The sequence below is a fragment of the Symsagittifera roscoffensis genome, chromosome 1 (assembly GCF_963678635.1).
Source record: "Symsagittifera roscoffensis chromosome 1, txSymRosc1.1, whole genome shotgun sequence".
Classification (NCBI taxonomy): domain Eukaryota; kingdom Metazoa; phylum Xenacoelomorpha; order Acoela; family Convolutidae; genus Symsagittifera; species Symsagittifera roscoffensis.
This window is the reverse complement of record NC_087062.1, coordinates 95,858,002-95,874,932: the sequence shown is the minus strand read 5'-3', so window position 1 is coordinate 95,874,932 and position 16,931 is coordinate 95,858,002.

Below are 16,931 nucleotides of genomic sequence, written 5' to 3'. Positions count from 1 at the left end.
GCTGGCGAGTGAATCTACTCCGGTGGAACAAGGCCATGATTTTGCCACTTCCACCGGGACATTGGATCGAGAGGAGATGTCGGAACGGTCCGACATCTCAACTGAAATAGCGGCAACTAGAAAATCTCCAACAGACAACACTATGATGGCAGGCGGAACTGAGAAACAAACAACGTCATCATTGTTCTCAGAGAGAATGAAGAACACCTTAGAAAACATCTTTCCATTCACCATGGGAGGGGGCGCAGGAAATGAAGGTGAATCCCAGGAGGAGGAGGACGAAGAAAAGCAGGTGGATTTTGGATCTCAAGGCAGCCTCAATAGTTCGACCCAGGAGAATGAGGCTTACGTCGAAAAAGAGACTAGTAACATGGACAAACTTGGTGTGGTGAGAACGATAAGCAAAGAGGTAAACACACCGGGCCAGTCAAGAGACTTCGCGATTATGACAAATTCAGAGCTGCAAACTGGGGAGAGTAGAAACAGAGGGCTAGGCGAGGCATTGGCGGATCCCGATGTGGATAATGAAAAAACGTCGAGGCAGAGAGTCAAGGCCCGAGTCTCGACCAGCACGAAGCTACCTGGGACCGACAGGGTTACACCGTCACTAGTGACGCCACTCGGGAATAATGGGACAGCACTAGAAGAAGCCTTGAACAACATAGTAGACAGTTTAGGAGAACAAAATGAACAGATGTCCATAAGAATGAGTGAGCTAGAAAGAGCAGTTCACATTGAAAGAGAAAGTCTGCGGGAAGAAATAAACCGCAATAGACAAGAAGTTCGTAGGAGCGAAAAACGCTTGAAAGAAAGAGCGGACGAGCACATAGCGAAGAACTTGTAGAGAATGACAAGAGAAGCGGAACAGAGAGAGTTACGCTTAAGAGATGACATGGAGAAGTTAAGAATTCAGCAAGAGCAGTCTCTTGGGACTCTTGACACAAAGATAGACGCGATGATGGAGAGGCGAACTCAGGCTATCATGGATAGGTTGGACGGGCTACTAGGCAGCAAAAGTGGACCAAAAGAAGGGGAACCGAACTCGGGAGGTCCCAGCAGGGAGCCGAAGGTGAACTTCAATGACTATCAAAGGTGGAGGACATATGGATCCACTAGAGGCAGGGGCAGTTCACCAGGCTATGCCACAAGGGATAATAGAACATGGGGCCCGAACAGTAGAGCAAGATCATCGGGGAACAGACAGACCTCTAACGAACGACCGACGCAAGGCACACATTCGACTGGGAGAAGTGATTCCGGTAACAGAGGGCATGCAAGCCCGGGGAGGAGTCATGTGGGCCAGGCGGGAAACACTCACGGCGATTCGGATTGCAGGGATGTACCGCATACAGAGCCTTTGACAAGGTGTGAGGACACTCAGGCGGGACACTCAAGGGATGCTACGGCAATGGCCACAGCCTTTGAACCCCTAAACAGATCCTTGGAGACATTCCTTACAAGGTTATCCAGAACCAATGAACGCAGTGAGAAGTCCAGAAGAGTCTTTAAGAACCAAGATGCTATAAAAATGAATCTGATGGCTGTATTGATACCTGGATAGAGGTAATGAAACTGCATTTCGAGGAAGAGGACTTGTCGGAGAGACAGGAATGCAGTGCGCTTACCAGTAACTTGGAAGGGACAGCCCTGAACTGTGTCATGGCAAAGAAGCAATATCAGCGTGATACAGCCGAGAAAATCTTCGAAATATTGTTAAACCGTTTTATATCAGGGGTGCAGGGACACCAAGCGATGATGCGCTTCGAGAAACGGAGGCAACGAGAAGATGAAACGATAGATAAGTTTCTCGACGACTTGGAAATGCTGAGAAGACGCAGCCAACCGGATGAGTCAAACCAGAGAATGAACCTGGCAGTAGCCTCAAAATTCATCGATGGTGTGAAGAATGATGAACTTCGAACAATGCTAGCAACGCATTACACACCACTATCAACCAATGCGCCAACACCAGAGGAGTTGAGGCTCAAGTCAAAAGAGTATCTTTTGTTGAAACCTCCTTCGAGATCTGGATACTACAAGAACAATTATGGCAATTTTAACAACGGACCAGCAAACCAAGGGAACAACTGGTACAAACCGAGGGATGATATGGACAAGAGACGCTCTTGTGCCAATTGCAGTTCAACGGACCATCATGTGTCAGCATGTCCAACTTACAAACAAGGCATGAAAGCAATAGGCTTTAGCCTCGAGGACGAAGAGGCGTCAGAAGTTGACCAAGAGGATTCCATGAGAGGAGTAATTGCAAAATTCGGCCCGAGGTGTTTCTTTTGCAACTTGGAAGGTTATTTTAAATCAGATTGTCCACAATTCTGGGATGCAGTGGCAGACATCAAGCATCCAAGGCATGAGGAAGCTTTATCAGGAGTGAAAGCCAGCAAGGCTCGCCTGTTGAGTGAAGCGCAGGCGCGCAGAAAAGACAAACCGCAAGAGCTGGCGACGAAGAAAATGCAAGCGCTAACTGAAGAGACATGTGAACCAGAACCAGTGACTGCGGCCGATGATTTCAAGATTGATTATAGGGCAGCCGCAAGGGATGCTCTAAATAGAGTGCAGCAGGAACTGGTGACGAAAGAGATCGAACAAAAAGTGAAACTCGAACTGGAAAATGAGAAACTTCAGGAACAACTGAATACCTTCGAAGCAACGGAGGTCGAGGAGACCAAAGCACCAAGCAGTTTGAGCATGAAACTTAATGTGATCTCCGGTCAGAGGTTCGGCATGGTGCCACAAGGAAGCAAGATACAGTCGATAATTTCAGTGGCTGGACACCAGGTAATCAGGAATCTGAGTGAACCATCCGAGTTCACTTTGATGCATTTGGACACATATGCAAATTATCTGAGGCAGGTGGAGCCACGCACTGAGTCGAGAGCTGTGCGAGCACTACTAACAACGGGTGGCCCTCGCATGAAGAAACTTCATGGACGCTACCTAGAGTTCTAAGGGCCGTATCAAGTGATGCTGAACGTGGATGGAATCAGTATCTACACCAGGACTTATGTGACAACAGATGATGACCGAATGGGGCAGATCTATTTGGGTGAGGAGGAACTCAAAGTCCGTAGGATAGGCCATGACGCCATGATGGAACAAGATGCAGTACACATTGGGTATGAAGCAGATGTGACTGCGCATCTGCTCGAGACCAACGGATCAAAAATCGGAGTCACAGGGCTTCTCGACACAGGAGCGGTAGTGAGTGTGATGCCGATAAAAACTTGGGAAAGAATGGGCTTCACGAGGGAAGATCTAATTCCAACGAATCTCCGACTGGCCGCCGCCAATCGAGGAGCTATCTACCTAGCCGGAAGAACACCAATAACGGTCCTCCACATGGGGGACGGGATCTTTGGATGAGCTTCCTGGTGGTAGAGAATTTGGACGATGCCGACCAATTCATCTTGGGCAGAGATTTTGTCAGGAATTTTGACGTGATGATTGACTTGAACAACGGTCTGATACGGATTAGAAACCCGGACCGGAAGTATGCTAAGAAACCAATTAATAGGATAGTAACAGACGAAAACAAGGTACCAATTTTTTTAGATAGGAAAGTGAAGCTACAGCCAGGACAAGCTGTGGTGGCAATTTTTAGAATGAGAAATTTAAATTCGTTGGGCGATAGTAAACAGGTTTGTTTAGTACCGAATCCAAATAGTCAGAGTTCGGTGATTTTAGACCGGAGCTTCTCGGTAACGCGAAACGGACTGTGTGTCAGTGTGTTATTGAAGCTTGGTTACGCTTTGGCGATGAGGACCGACTATGAGGAGACAAAAAACTTGAAGAAACACAGTGTAAAAGACTGTCCTTTTCATGCAAATAAAGATAAAATTTTAAAGAAGATTAATGAATTAAAATCTATTCATAAATTGTTTTCAATGAAATCCGAAACGGACGACGGCTTATCGAGCTGCTCGAATTTTCCGGAACGCCCCTCGTCATATGAACTAGAATCTGACAAACCAGTTTTGCCAGAGATAGAACATTTAAAAGGGAAAATAGGTGAGGGAGATTTCGAAAAATTGCGGGACCTCTTAAATCGGAACGCAGATGTATTTACAAAACATAAGGCGGATATCGGTTGCTGTAACTTCGTCGAACACGAAATTGAACTAGAGGAAGGTGCCGTTCCGCACAGAGAAGGCGCGAGACGGATGACGCCACACAAGTCGGAAGCGTGCCGAGCGGAAATCGAAATGCTGCTTGAATACGACATGATAGAACCCTCGAAATCGCCGTGGGCTTGCGGGGTGGTAATGGCGAAAAAGAAAGGGGGACAGCTTAGGTTTTGTTGCGACTTTCGTTACTTGAACGCGGTAACAATTAAAGATGCGTACCCGATACCGCGGATAGACGAGAGCCTCTCTAAGCTTGGTGATGCCAAGTTCTTCACCATATTGGACTTGGGTTCTGCTTTCTGGCAGGTCCCTCTGCTGAAGAAGGATAGAGATAAAACCGGATTCGCGTGCGAATTAGGATTGTACCAGTGGAAGAGGATGCCCTTCGGCTTGTGAAATGCAACGGCTTTTCAAAGACTGATGGCTCAGGCTTTGACCAGAGTGACCAAGAAGTACGGGAATCTTGTGATGTGTTACGTGGATGACGCAGTCATAGCGACACCGACCCTGGAAGACCACATTGATCGGCTCGATGAGGTCTTTGGATGTATGAAAAGAGCAGGCTTGAAATGCAAACCATCAAAATGTGAAATCCTTAGGGATTCGATCAAGTACCTGGGAAGAATGGTGGACAGGCATGATGTGAGGCCAGATCCGGAAGCAATAGAGGCTGTGTTAACATGGAAGGCTCCGAGAACGGACACACAGCTAATGAGCTTCCTATGGTTTGCCAATTACTACCGGGAATTCATAAAAGGATATGCGGACAAGGTATATCCGATGCAGAAGCTGATGCGCAATAAGGGGAAAAAGTTCGAATGGAACGATGAGGCACAGGTTGCTTTCGAGAACATAAAGCGGGAACTGTGCGAAGCGCCAGTGCTAGGCATGCCTACAGAAAAGGGCATGTTTGTTCTTGACACAGACGCATCGGTAGTAGCCATCTCAGGAATATTGCATCAAGAGCAAGAGTGGAATGGAAGAACGGTTCTCCGTCCCATTGCATACGGCAGCAAGGTCTTGAGTGACACGGAGATGAAGTATGGCGCACCAAAAGCAGAAATGTTTGCAGTAGTCACTTTCGTGGAAAAGTACCGTGCATACTTGGGGAGCGCTCCCTTCAAGTTACGCGTGGACAACAGGGCGTTATCCTGGTTGAAAACCTACTCGATGGATCAGAGTTATATTGGTAGATGGATAGTAAGATTGGATGGCTACCATATAATAATCGAACATAGGATGCGTGATAAACACCAGAAATCTGACAGCCTCAGCAAGAAAACTGAGTTCTATGAAAGATTGGAGCAGAAGCAGGCCAATCAGACGGAAATAAAGGAGGGATTCTCGTTTCTGGACAAAGAAACATATGAAGCGCTTCCCTTAACGAGATGGTTGGATAAGTCTGGACATCCAATTCCAGGGCATCCTGAGTTACCGGTGGAGAAAGCAGCCCTGATAAAGATCCTATCCAAAGAGGACCCGGTCCCCTTGGATCTGTTGCTGCGCTCGAATCTGGTACAGCAAGAACTCTCTCGCATGAACATAAACAGTCTCTCATTATTGGATAAAACGGTGCAGGTCACACCGCAAGTGATGCGGATGCTGGGTGGATTGTTAGAAAGAGAACCGACCAGAGATGACCCCGATTGGACAGCAGCAGTGGCATCGCTAACAGTCAGGGAGAAGGTGAAGATCATGCCGTCTAGACGACAGCACGCAGAGAACGAGAGGGATTGTAGGACAATAGTTCAGCAACTAGTATCCTCAATACCCCACGAGATTTTAACCAGTACTTCTTACGGACAGAAAGAACAGGGGAGCAGCAAGCGAAAGAAAACCGTCACCTTTGTGGACCAGGATAAGGAAGGTGAAAAGTTAGAACAAAATCTGCTGCAAGACTATTTGTCCGGGGAGACGAATGATGAGAAGAACCAGCGAGCATAAGATCAACGCCCGGAACAAGAAAGTTTGTCCGGGGAGTCTGAAATAGACGAAAAAATTCCTGATGAGAAACAGGACCTAGAGAACAAGGTCTTGTCCGGGGAGTTCAGATGGATGCGAAGAAGGCACAGACATGATTTGGAGGAGCGTGCAGTCTCCAGCACAAACTCTTCAACAGATGACAATTCCCGGAACTCAGGAATGGACACCTATTCAGACAGGAACTATTCAGACAGATTTGCCCGAACTAGCGATCCACACACTACTAGTGGAAACTCGGGCAAGGGATCTGGACAGAGAGGTGTACCAGGATCCTGACAGTGATCGCTACCTTATACCAAGCGAAAGAGTCTTTGACAACGCAGCGGATGACTTGGAGACAATAGCGGTATCGAAACGTTCGATGAGTCTGTTGCCGCAGAAAGAGGTAGTCAGGACTGATCTTCAGCCGTTTAAACAAGAAACACAGCCGTTAGCGAAGATTTGGTGCGTTAAGATGGAAGATGACACACACCAGCCTAATGAGCTGAATAGTCAGATGAGGGTCATGAAGACGTACTTGAAGGCGAGATACAGACTCTCGGATCTTCTAAGAGCGCAGAGAAATGATCGAATGACAAGCAACCTGAAAAGGTGGATCGAGAATGGTTCTCCAGATAAAGGGGACCTTGAGGAAGATAGTTATCGCATCCTGAGACAGTACTTCATGCAGAAGGAAAGGAGGTTATATTTGAACAAGGACGGGATTGTGGCTTGCAAAATAAGAGAGGAAGACAGAGTCCTGTACAACTATAACGCGATAGTGTTACCGCAACTCTAATAGACAGAACTATTATTCAAGTCACATGATCAGATGGGCCATCAGGGGATCGACAAAGTATATCAGAGGATCCCGAAGCGCTTTGAATGGCCTGGAATGAAAAAGGCATGCGAGAAGTGGGTAACAGCATGTCTGTCATGCCAACAAGTCAAGGATCCAAGGAAGTTGCGATTTCCATAACAATCAATCGAGTCGTCTGAATTCAATGAGGTGGTGCAGATAGATCACCAGAAAATATGCATGACAGACAGTGGTTATAATCAGGTGTTGGTCATGATAGATTATTTTACGAAGTATGCAGAGGCCGTGCCCTGCATAACTGCCTCGGCGGAGGAGACATGCGACCACCTGATCAATACGTGGATAGCGAGACATGGCTGTCCGATGACGTTTCAATCGGATAATGGAACAGCTTTCGTAGGAGAGCTTACGAAAGAGCTCATGAGACGCTCACAGGTCGCTCAAGCTCACTCCACGACATACCACCCTCAGACGAATGGCTTAGTGGAAAGACAGAATAGGACGTTAGTGTCGATGCTGAGAGCATATTGTTCCAGGTACATGACCGATTGGGACAGATACCTTCCACAGGTGATGGGAGCATACAACAGCACGCAACACTCCACCACCGGAGTCAGTCCACACATGATGCTAACTGGACACGAAAAGTCTTTACCCTTAACCTTCTTCTACTCAGAGTATGAGGGAAAGAAAACGTCCCCACAGGTCTACGTGAGGGATGTGATCAGACGCCAACAGGAGTTGAACGATTTGTGTAGAGGAAATGCTCAGCAAGCACAGGCAAGGCAAAGGAAAAGATTCGACAAGAAAGCAGCTGGTGCAAAGGCTTACTCGGTGGGGGAATACGTATGGGTATTTCAGAACGTTATACCACCGAAAGGGACAAAAAAGCTCCTAAAAAAATGGAGGGGACCCTTCATGATTACAGAGGTGCACCAGGAGGGACGCTTTTATAGACTGAGTACTGGCCGAGCCGCCCACTACGAGAACATCAAGCCACACAATCCATCGACAGAAGACTGCTGTATACCTGCGGACATGGAAGAAGGGGATTATCTAATGATGGATCCTGCTTGTGAGGTCAACGAGAAGGGCACCAGGGAGAAGAACGATGGAAACGAAGTCGTGGAGGAAGGAACGGACACACCGCTGGACCTGGATCCAAACGAGGAGATCGAAGCGGACGATGAAACCTTACCTTACGCAGAGGAAGATTGGCAGGATCCCGAACAGATAGAGGTTCCCAAGAATTTGGAACCGGATCTTCCGTTCACGATACAGACTCGTCAGAAGGACGGGACAAGACCAAGAAGTAAGTACAATCCTTACGGTGACGACTTTGTAGTGGATAGGATAGATCTGAAGAAGATAGTGGAGGAAGTAGTGGGTCTAGAGGAAATAACTGTGTCACAAGACATTGACATAGTCGATTATCACGACGATAAGTGGGTTGACGGCTGGTCGAAACCCGAGGTAGAATTCGACGACGAGCAACAGCAATCATATGAACAAGACTTGACGAACCTGTGTGTCTTAGAGTGGCTGAATGAAACGACCTCGGATCCTGAGGAGACCAGCGTCACGATTCAAGACGTAGATCGTGGAAGCATGAAATACATCAAAACCGAACGAGATGATCCTTCCTGGGCCGCCCAGGAAGGACGACTACTCATTCCAGCTTCTAATCTCGACTTGATACCCGGTATGCGAGCGACGGGGACGTCGATGGATATTTTTGTCCGGGGAGTGGGGGTAGGACTTACCCACACTGAAAACTTGATAATAAAAAAATTAAGAGTAGCAAGAGAAACAGGAGACTTAGAAGCAGAAACAGGCAAAGAACCTAGGAAACCTGACATGGGGAGGGTAGTTGAGTCATATTTTAACTTACCAAATGAATATTCAAGCAACTTAATACTAACAGACAGTGATTTCATACTCACAAATAGAACATGTGCGATAGCAATCACAGCAGACATGAGTTTTAGGACAGCGTTAGCGGTAGATTTTAAGAGAGAATATAAGAACATAGAGTTTCTTTGGAAGCAACGACCAGGAGTAGGGGGCGTAGCAGCCTTACCTCCGGCGGCGTCACAGATACCGGGAAAATACCTATTCTTCTTGGCGACGAGGGCGACGGAGAAGCAGCACGTGGATCCGAAGAACCTAGTCTTGTCCTTGACGAGGTTGAGAGACTTCCTCGTGGAAATGGACGTGAAGGAGCTCTCGCTTCCAGTGTACGATCCAAACAAAGGACGACTGCATCCTCGGGAATTGTACGCGCTTGTACACGTGATATTCTCTGATACTAATATACAAGTATATTTACATAAGAAATATTACTTAAATATAGGCTGAGTGACGTGCGAGAGGGTGTTAGGCTAACGACTAAGTTGTATGTAATGTGTGATATATGTGATATGTGTGTTGTGTTATGTTATGTGTTATGTTATTAAGATCCTGGGTAAGAAGGGGTTAGTGACCATGAACAACTGAATGACGATCTTAGGAATAGATCCAAAGTTTGGACTGTCCAATCTTAGGTCGAATTCCAAAATTTTAGAGACCGATTGATTTTAATAAATTTTAGGATAAGATATCTTTTTATCTGAACTGTTTTTAAGCAAATTTTAGCATTTTAGCGATATATGTTAAGATGAAACTGACAAGTGTGATATTCGTGACCTCTTTTCTAGATCCTGATTGATCGTTTAATTACTCACTTGAGTCAAATCTTTGAATCAAAACCGAATCGAACTTGAAAGAATAGAATGGATAACTTCAGCTTGGATGAATTGATGGACCTGGCAGAGGCATATGTGGGACCGATGGTAGATGCGATCTATCGTCGGCCGATCGACCGAGACTTCGCTCTGGAGGACCCAGAGGTAGTCATGTTGCTGACCGCCCTGATCAACATCTTGGGGCATGACAGCCGTGGGGACCGCCCAACGGAAGTCCTGTTGATGGCAGCATATGGAGAGAGGGGAGTACTAGACCGCCCGAACATGAGAGTGATGAGGTGGAGAAACGGGGCTCTCTCAGGGAGTGACTTGGCGAATGAGCCTGGATTGGGAAGTTTTAGGACTTACCAACCAGGTGAGATGCCTATGCCCTCCAAGCCCAAACCTGGGCTGACGAGAATGCATCAGGAGATGAACAGCGAGGCTGCCTCGTCTGGTTCACCACTGAGAGCAGCTGTGCCACCAAAGAGGGCGAAAGTAGGACAAAAGGTTCAGACGAACCAAACCATGCAAGATCTGGATGAGATGAAGGATGAACTGGAAAGTACGAAGAAGGAGCTGGACGAGATGATCAAAAGCATGCTCAAGATGGAGGACGATCGGGACATGTGGAGAAGATTGTTCGAAGACTGCAACAAAAAGCAGGGTCAAGAAATTGAGCGCTGGAGGCAGGACTACAAAGAGCGATCGGAACAGAAGGCGTTGACAACGGCCGTGGAGAAAATGATACCTGCAAGGAATATTCCTCGTGGGCAATCCCCGATGGAGCTCTTGACGCCTCGAGAAATGAGTCAAACAACGGAGACACGGCTCCCGACAGAGACAAATCGAGTAACGATCCCGGACCCTAGTGACACCTTGGGTGACCCCGTCGTGGAACAAACGGTGAGGAAGCTGATAGAGACAGCTGGACGACTGGTCGCCAACAAGAATGCGCCAGGATCCGGGGTGACTGCACCCTAGGGAACGATCGACGACACGGGCAGAGTACGACTCTCCCAGACCGTGATCAGACAGGGGATAAGGGACGTGACGCCGTTCATGGGAGCTCGAAGGCCCCAGAGAGAAGAATACAGAAGATGCCAGCGAAGAAAGTGTCTCGCATCATAGACGTACAAAAGAACAAATAATTGAAATATAATTTCACGGGAGTTCCGGAGACAGATCCGAGAGCTTGCTTCAACCGAGCGACTTGGAGCCCGGCAGTAAACCTGCAGCAACCACCACTGGGGACATCTCATCTCATACTGGGAGACAGCTTGGTCAGAGTACTATCGAATTTGAGGACCTCGTGGGTCACCACGGTGATGGCCTTTGGAGGCGCGACGATAGCCCAGTTATATCGAATGGTGGAACTGATGAATCCAGGGAGGATCCCCAATGTGATGATCCTGGTTGGGACGAATGACATCTCCAGAGGTTCAGATGAGCAGGAAGCACTATGGGAATCAATTATGGTGTGTTTGTTCACTACCCTCTGGCAGAAATTCAATTGAGCGGTACTGACCGTTTGCACTGTGCCCATGAACACGAGAAGCTTGACCGCAGCAGGAAGAAGGCACAACGAGGGAGTTGTCAGGTGGAATAACATCTTGAGGAACCTCGCAAGTCGAATCGCCGGAAGAATGATCCTCATGGACATCGAACATGAGTTCAGAGCTATGGGACCCAGTCCATTCTGAAAACGGGTCTCAACCAACCCTTGATGAGGGAAGTCCTTGACAAGCTTGATGAGTGTGAAGGGAGACTGAGTGAGTTGTTGATCGACTCGGCCACTGATGAAAGTGAAGCGAATTCTCCCATCAAGATGACACCGCAGGACGATAAAGGAGAGGTGGTGTATCTGTCAAGAACCAGGAGAGGGACGATGCGATCAAAATTGGTGATTGATAAAATCAATGCGATGAAAATGAAGTTGGGCAGCAGAGTGATATCGATGAGAGTCGGAAAGACGAAGGTGGATTCGGAGATATCGGTGAAAGCTGTTAACTCAGCGAAAAGGAAACGAGTCGAGGAGGTCATGGATTTGGGACAAGGTGATTATCAATTGCCTGGCACAGATAAAATGTTAACTGATATAGCGATGGTGCCACCCATTCTCATGGCGGGAATAAAGTCAACAGGTTATAAATTCAAAAGGAGTGACCGCACTCTGACTGGAGCAACCTTAGAAATGGAAATACTCAGCCAATGTGGGGAGAGCACAATGAAAGACTTTAAGCCATCTACCATGAACCACGGAAAGGGAAATGTCGCAGGACAACTAGTACCAGTAGAATACAACCGACTGACAGTATCGGAGGCTGTGTCGATAGATGAACCTGAAGTAGGATACATGGAAATGTTGGAATACCGAAACTCGGCTAGAGGGTACGTGATGGCTCTGGAAGACAAAGGTGCCATGGAAGGTTATCTAGAGACAATGTGACAAGGCACCACCCTCAAGCAGAAGGCGTACGGGACTTCAGCGTGGTCTGAGATACAGGCAGAAACGATGGAGCAGTTGGTGAGCCTTCCATGGAAAGCAGTGGTATTAAGGTACTTCGAAGAAGAGATGAGGACTACGCCAAGAATACACGCTCTCATGGCAGTACCTTACGTAAGAACAGAGTTACAACTGAGGTTTGCCTGGTGCATGATGGGACTAACTCGCGAAGAGTATGATTCAGAAGAAAGGAAGAGATCAAAAGAAGAGAAGGTTTCCTTTATGACGAACCTGAGGGATCTGATAGTCCAAGAGGGAGCAGCAGTAGCGTGTGCGAAACGGAGAGACGCTCTCTGTTTCATTCGATTCATGATAGAATAGATTTCAGTACCTGCATTGAACACTTGTGTTAAGATGCTGAGGGAAGGCGATGAGCGAGCGAAAGCCTTACTCTTGCTAGCACTGCTGGATATGCAGCAAAGCAAACCGATGAGGGTGAACATGAAAGAACCCGAGGAATTAGAGCCCATGAGAAAGATAGATGAAATCAGGAGATTTTCAAACAAGGAGCTGAGACTCACTAAAGAACCTATGGGGGCACTGCTGAAGTCCAGTGAATACTGTGGACCGATCAAGAAGAAATCGTATAGCTACGTATCCGGAATCATAGGGATAGCGTACAACCATTTCCTGAGTGAAGACATACGCGATTGCTTCTTCGATTACGAGCAGGCGGTGTTACTAAGATTCTGGACGTCCAGAATTGTAACGATTAAGAGCGTTAACAATCCACAGGCCAAATTGGGACTGGTCTTGGAAGAAGACGTGACTGCACCTTCCGTACCAAAATCCGACAAAAGAGTGGAGTTTGGGTTGGAATTCTCAGATGAATTACTAAGAACGAGCTTGATGGCAGTGTGGGAATTGATGAGGCCATCATGGTGTCCGAGTCCCAACGCTGACTCGATATTACGGGAGACACAAGACTTGCAGAGGGAATTGAATGCAGACTGTAACATGCGTGACCTTAACATCATATATAATGTGATGATAACGGCCTCTAGGAGAAACGGAGAAGATAAAGTGGAGTTGCCTGGCTGGGGACCAGAAGACTGGGTCAAACCTGGTAGCTGTCTGGCGGAAGTCTGTGGACTGGAAGGTCACGTTTGTGGAGGTCTGGACTGAGTGAAGACCCTAGAGAAACAACACAAGCAATTGACGGTATTGTTTGGAAACGTAGTGATGAAGGCAAGAACAGAAACGGAACTGATAGCAGATTGCCATGGAGGGACCGAGGTGAATCTAGTGACTGCACTAGGATTCTACAGCATGTTTGGTTCTCTAGAGTCACTATTGAATCTAGAACAGAAACATGAGATGGTCACAGCCATCAGTGTAGAAGTATTCCCAGGAGTTCTGCAGACTGAGCAGAAATACATAGAAAAATGGAGGGAAGCGATCGAGACGGAAATGAACATCAGACACAGTGAGACTCATTGTAGGCCATCAGGAGCACGATACTTGGTGGGTTCGACATTGGCTCCAATGTGCAAGAGCAGATACCCGGTACATTTCGTAGCCGTGGATGTAAAGAGTACGAGAACGATCGTGGATCAAGCCTTCTCAGTGCCGAAGTGTGTGAGACTGGCGAGGATGTCCGAGAAATCTTACGAGTTGCTATGTAAGATGTTCTCAGCAGTTCCAGAGAGAACCAAGGAAGAGTTGGAATCAATAATAGGAAAGGAGTTCATGGGATACGTGAGCGGGAACTTCAGTGACTTTGAGAGACAGAAACAGAGAGGATCAACTGTCACAGATTACAATACAGTAGACGAGAATGATGAAGTCCACCGAGTGATGATGGAAGTGGAACCATTACTGGAAGCTTCGGGAAAACGTAATTGGAGGAGCATCATGTTGACACATGACGAGTTTCCTTGCCACTGCTTGCTGCAGACCTGGTGGTATCCCAAGCGTAGTAATCTGATGTTGATCTGGGACTCTGGGGAGCTGCTCTCCATGGGTTTACCAGACTCATCACAGCCCATAACAATAGTGATAGTGGGAGTTATGATGGCGATACGATGGCTGGAAGCTCACGTAAGAGAGAACAATAGACAGGAAGCGCCAACGAGAGAACAGTTGCGGAACTTGGATTGTCTAAAAGATTTAGATCTTTTTGAGACAATGTGCAAAATTCTAAACATTCCGATGGAACTTAAGAAGATATGGGCAAGAAAACGATTGATGCCATGGTTCAGAGCTAACTTGACTGCATGGTTGTACGAATATGCTAAAAAGCATATGTCGAAGCACGGCAGAGTGTACAGTGAATATCAGCTGGACATTGGAGCAGGAGCTTTCAAGCGGGCTCTCGTGACTCATCGGAATGCAGTGACCACTGCTGTGAAAAGAATTTCAGGACAAGTGAACGTAGTGGAAACGAGAAGGCAGAGATTTTAAAGGAAGATTTGGAGAGAAATGTGACGTTGTGTCTCCACAACAGCTTCTGCAGGAACAGAGAATCTAAAGTGGATCCCCTACCTTGTTGCAAACAGAGGGTAGAAGAGCAGAAGTGTTGGAGGACGGCTTCCAGCAGCGTCAGGATAGCTAACGACGTGTTGCAGGATACAGAAACTGAGAGTGCAGAGTCATTATCACAGGAGGAGGAAATGGAACACTGACGAATAGCCGAAAAACGAGATGCAAAAAGAGATGAAATTAGAAGAATTTAGAAGTTTTAGAACTTCTAAACGACGATAAAAGAAGAAAACAAAGGAGTGATGAAGAAAAAGTTAAAACTCTGAATTGTTTTATGTGTGTGAAAAAACTCAAGTGAGAAACCAAGCAACCAAGTTGTAATTGAAAACTGAAACATTTAGTTGTGTTTTGAAATTGTTGCATTTATAAATTTGCATTTTGATTTTAGTTGAGTGGCTTTAGAGACACTTACTTACTATTTATTTAGAAAGGCTTGAGTGAAGGAGTAAATTTAAATATTCCAGCCTACATGACTGTTTTTAATCAGCTAGGAGAACTGATCACTTTGTGGTGACGTGAAAGGCTTGGGAAATCTCTCGAAGAGGGAGATTGTTTCATTGTTGTTTCTAACCACAAAGTTTCTTAGTTTTAATATTCAGGACAATAACAAGCAAGATTTCCGAAGGGAAGAAGCATAGTAGGATAATTTTAGCTTGTTGGTTGGCAGGACTGTCCTGCAAACCAACACCTTTTAAATCTAGGAGAAAAAATTTTAATCAGGACGTTGACATTGGAAGTCGAAAAAAATGTTTTATCTTAGGTCATATCCTCAATGTGCCGATTAATGAAAGAATTTGAAGGCTATAGTGATGTAGTATGATGCCATTTATATGCTGCAGTGAGTCGATATGACGTGGATTAAAGTAATTTCGTGCATTTTGTGAATTCTATTCGATGAAACTGTATCTATTTTACGAACATTGCGAGATTCAATGAGGACATTGACCGGACTGTCCGGGGAGTATGTGACATTCGACCAGAATGTGCCAAAATGCAGATTCGGCGATTTCGAATTTTTAGCAGTGAACCTTCCGAATTGGCGATTTAGAAGGAATAAGAACATTATTCGAACGATTGGACAAATCGTGAAGGCTGAAGGATTCGGAAATTCCTAATTTTTAAATTTTCGAAGTGATGACGTAACAATTCTCAGAAACGTCAAAAACGGCCATTTTGGCAGAAGAACTGAAAAGTAACACATCAACGATAGTTGCGCTGACGAAAACAACGAAGATTGTGATAGAAGAACCACAGAGAGAAACAGAAGTAACAGAGATCGCTCCAAGTTGCAACTATTGTGTCGCTACAATAATTGCAAGGCAGTTGCTAACAACAGTGAGGGCTGGAAACCAGCCCTCCGGATTTTAGAGAAATCAAGCTTAACGTGCTTGATTCAGTGGATTCGAGAATCAGGAGGGGTTTCGGGACTGAAACTTTTATCGTTTTATATGATTTTTTAGCTTCCCTATTATGTCCTGAATTGAATTTAATTAACATCCGAATTCATTCTACTAAGATGAGAAGCTAGGAGTTGGGGGAAAGGGTTGATCCTTCTTCGATGGAGATGATGATTTTTATCTACTGAACAAAAACAATAATAATTCAATAAGTAGTAGTAGCCCTGTTTTTAGGAGTGACCTCGTGGTCTGGGGATACTGAGACCCAGCCATGAGCACACTATTTCTGCATGTTATTAAGTTAATTTGAGTGTTTTGACCGAAGCCGAAAGCAGTAACGTTTTTATCGACCCGATGTTAGAAAGACCACCGAAAGTACTGGCTTGGTAGAGACGGTGAAAAGCATGCAAAGCTCTGTTTAGACGTTAGCCAGTCGTCTTAGGACTTAGTTTTGTTCTCCGTCGATATGTATCTTCCGGGCGAATGTTACAGTGCTGCTATGTAAGTACTAAATTTAGTTTTCCGGAGTGTGTTTTATGATTGTTATGTTTAGGTAAGGCTCAAATCTGAAATGGATCAAAGTTCCACTGTCTAATAAGAAATAACTTAACGGATTGTTCCGACCCTGTTTTTAACGGCGTTCGTGTATTTTGGGTATCTCGAGACCTAAGTATGGGAACGTTCTTATTTTCTAGAGTGGGGGGATATTTTGGTAGTAGCCTTTAAGCTGTAACGGGTTCTAGTCTCATATCGCAAGCGAACCGAATTGGCTCCGACCGTTTTTGAGGTAGAAAAACACAAGAGATAGTGTCCCTGACTCTGAGCCAATGGTTATAGGGCCTTTTTTTTAAGCCTCATATGTGACCGAAGTAGGCGACTGTTACATAGTGTTTTTATGGC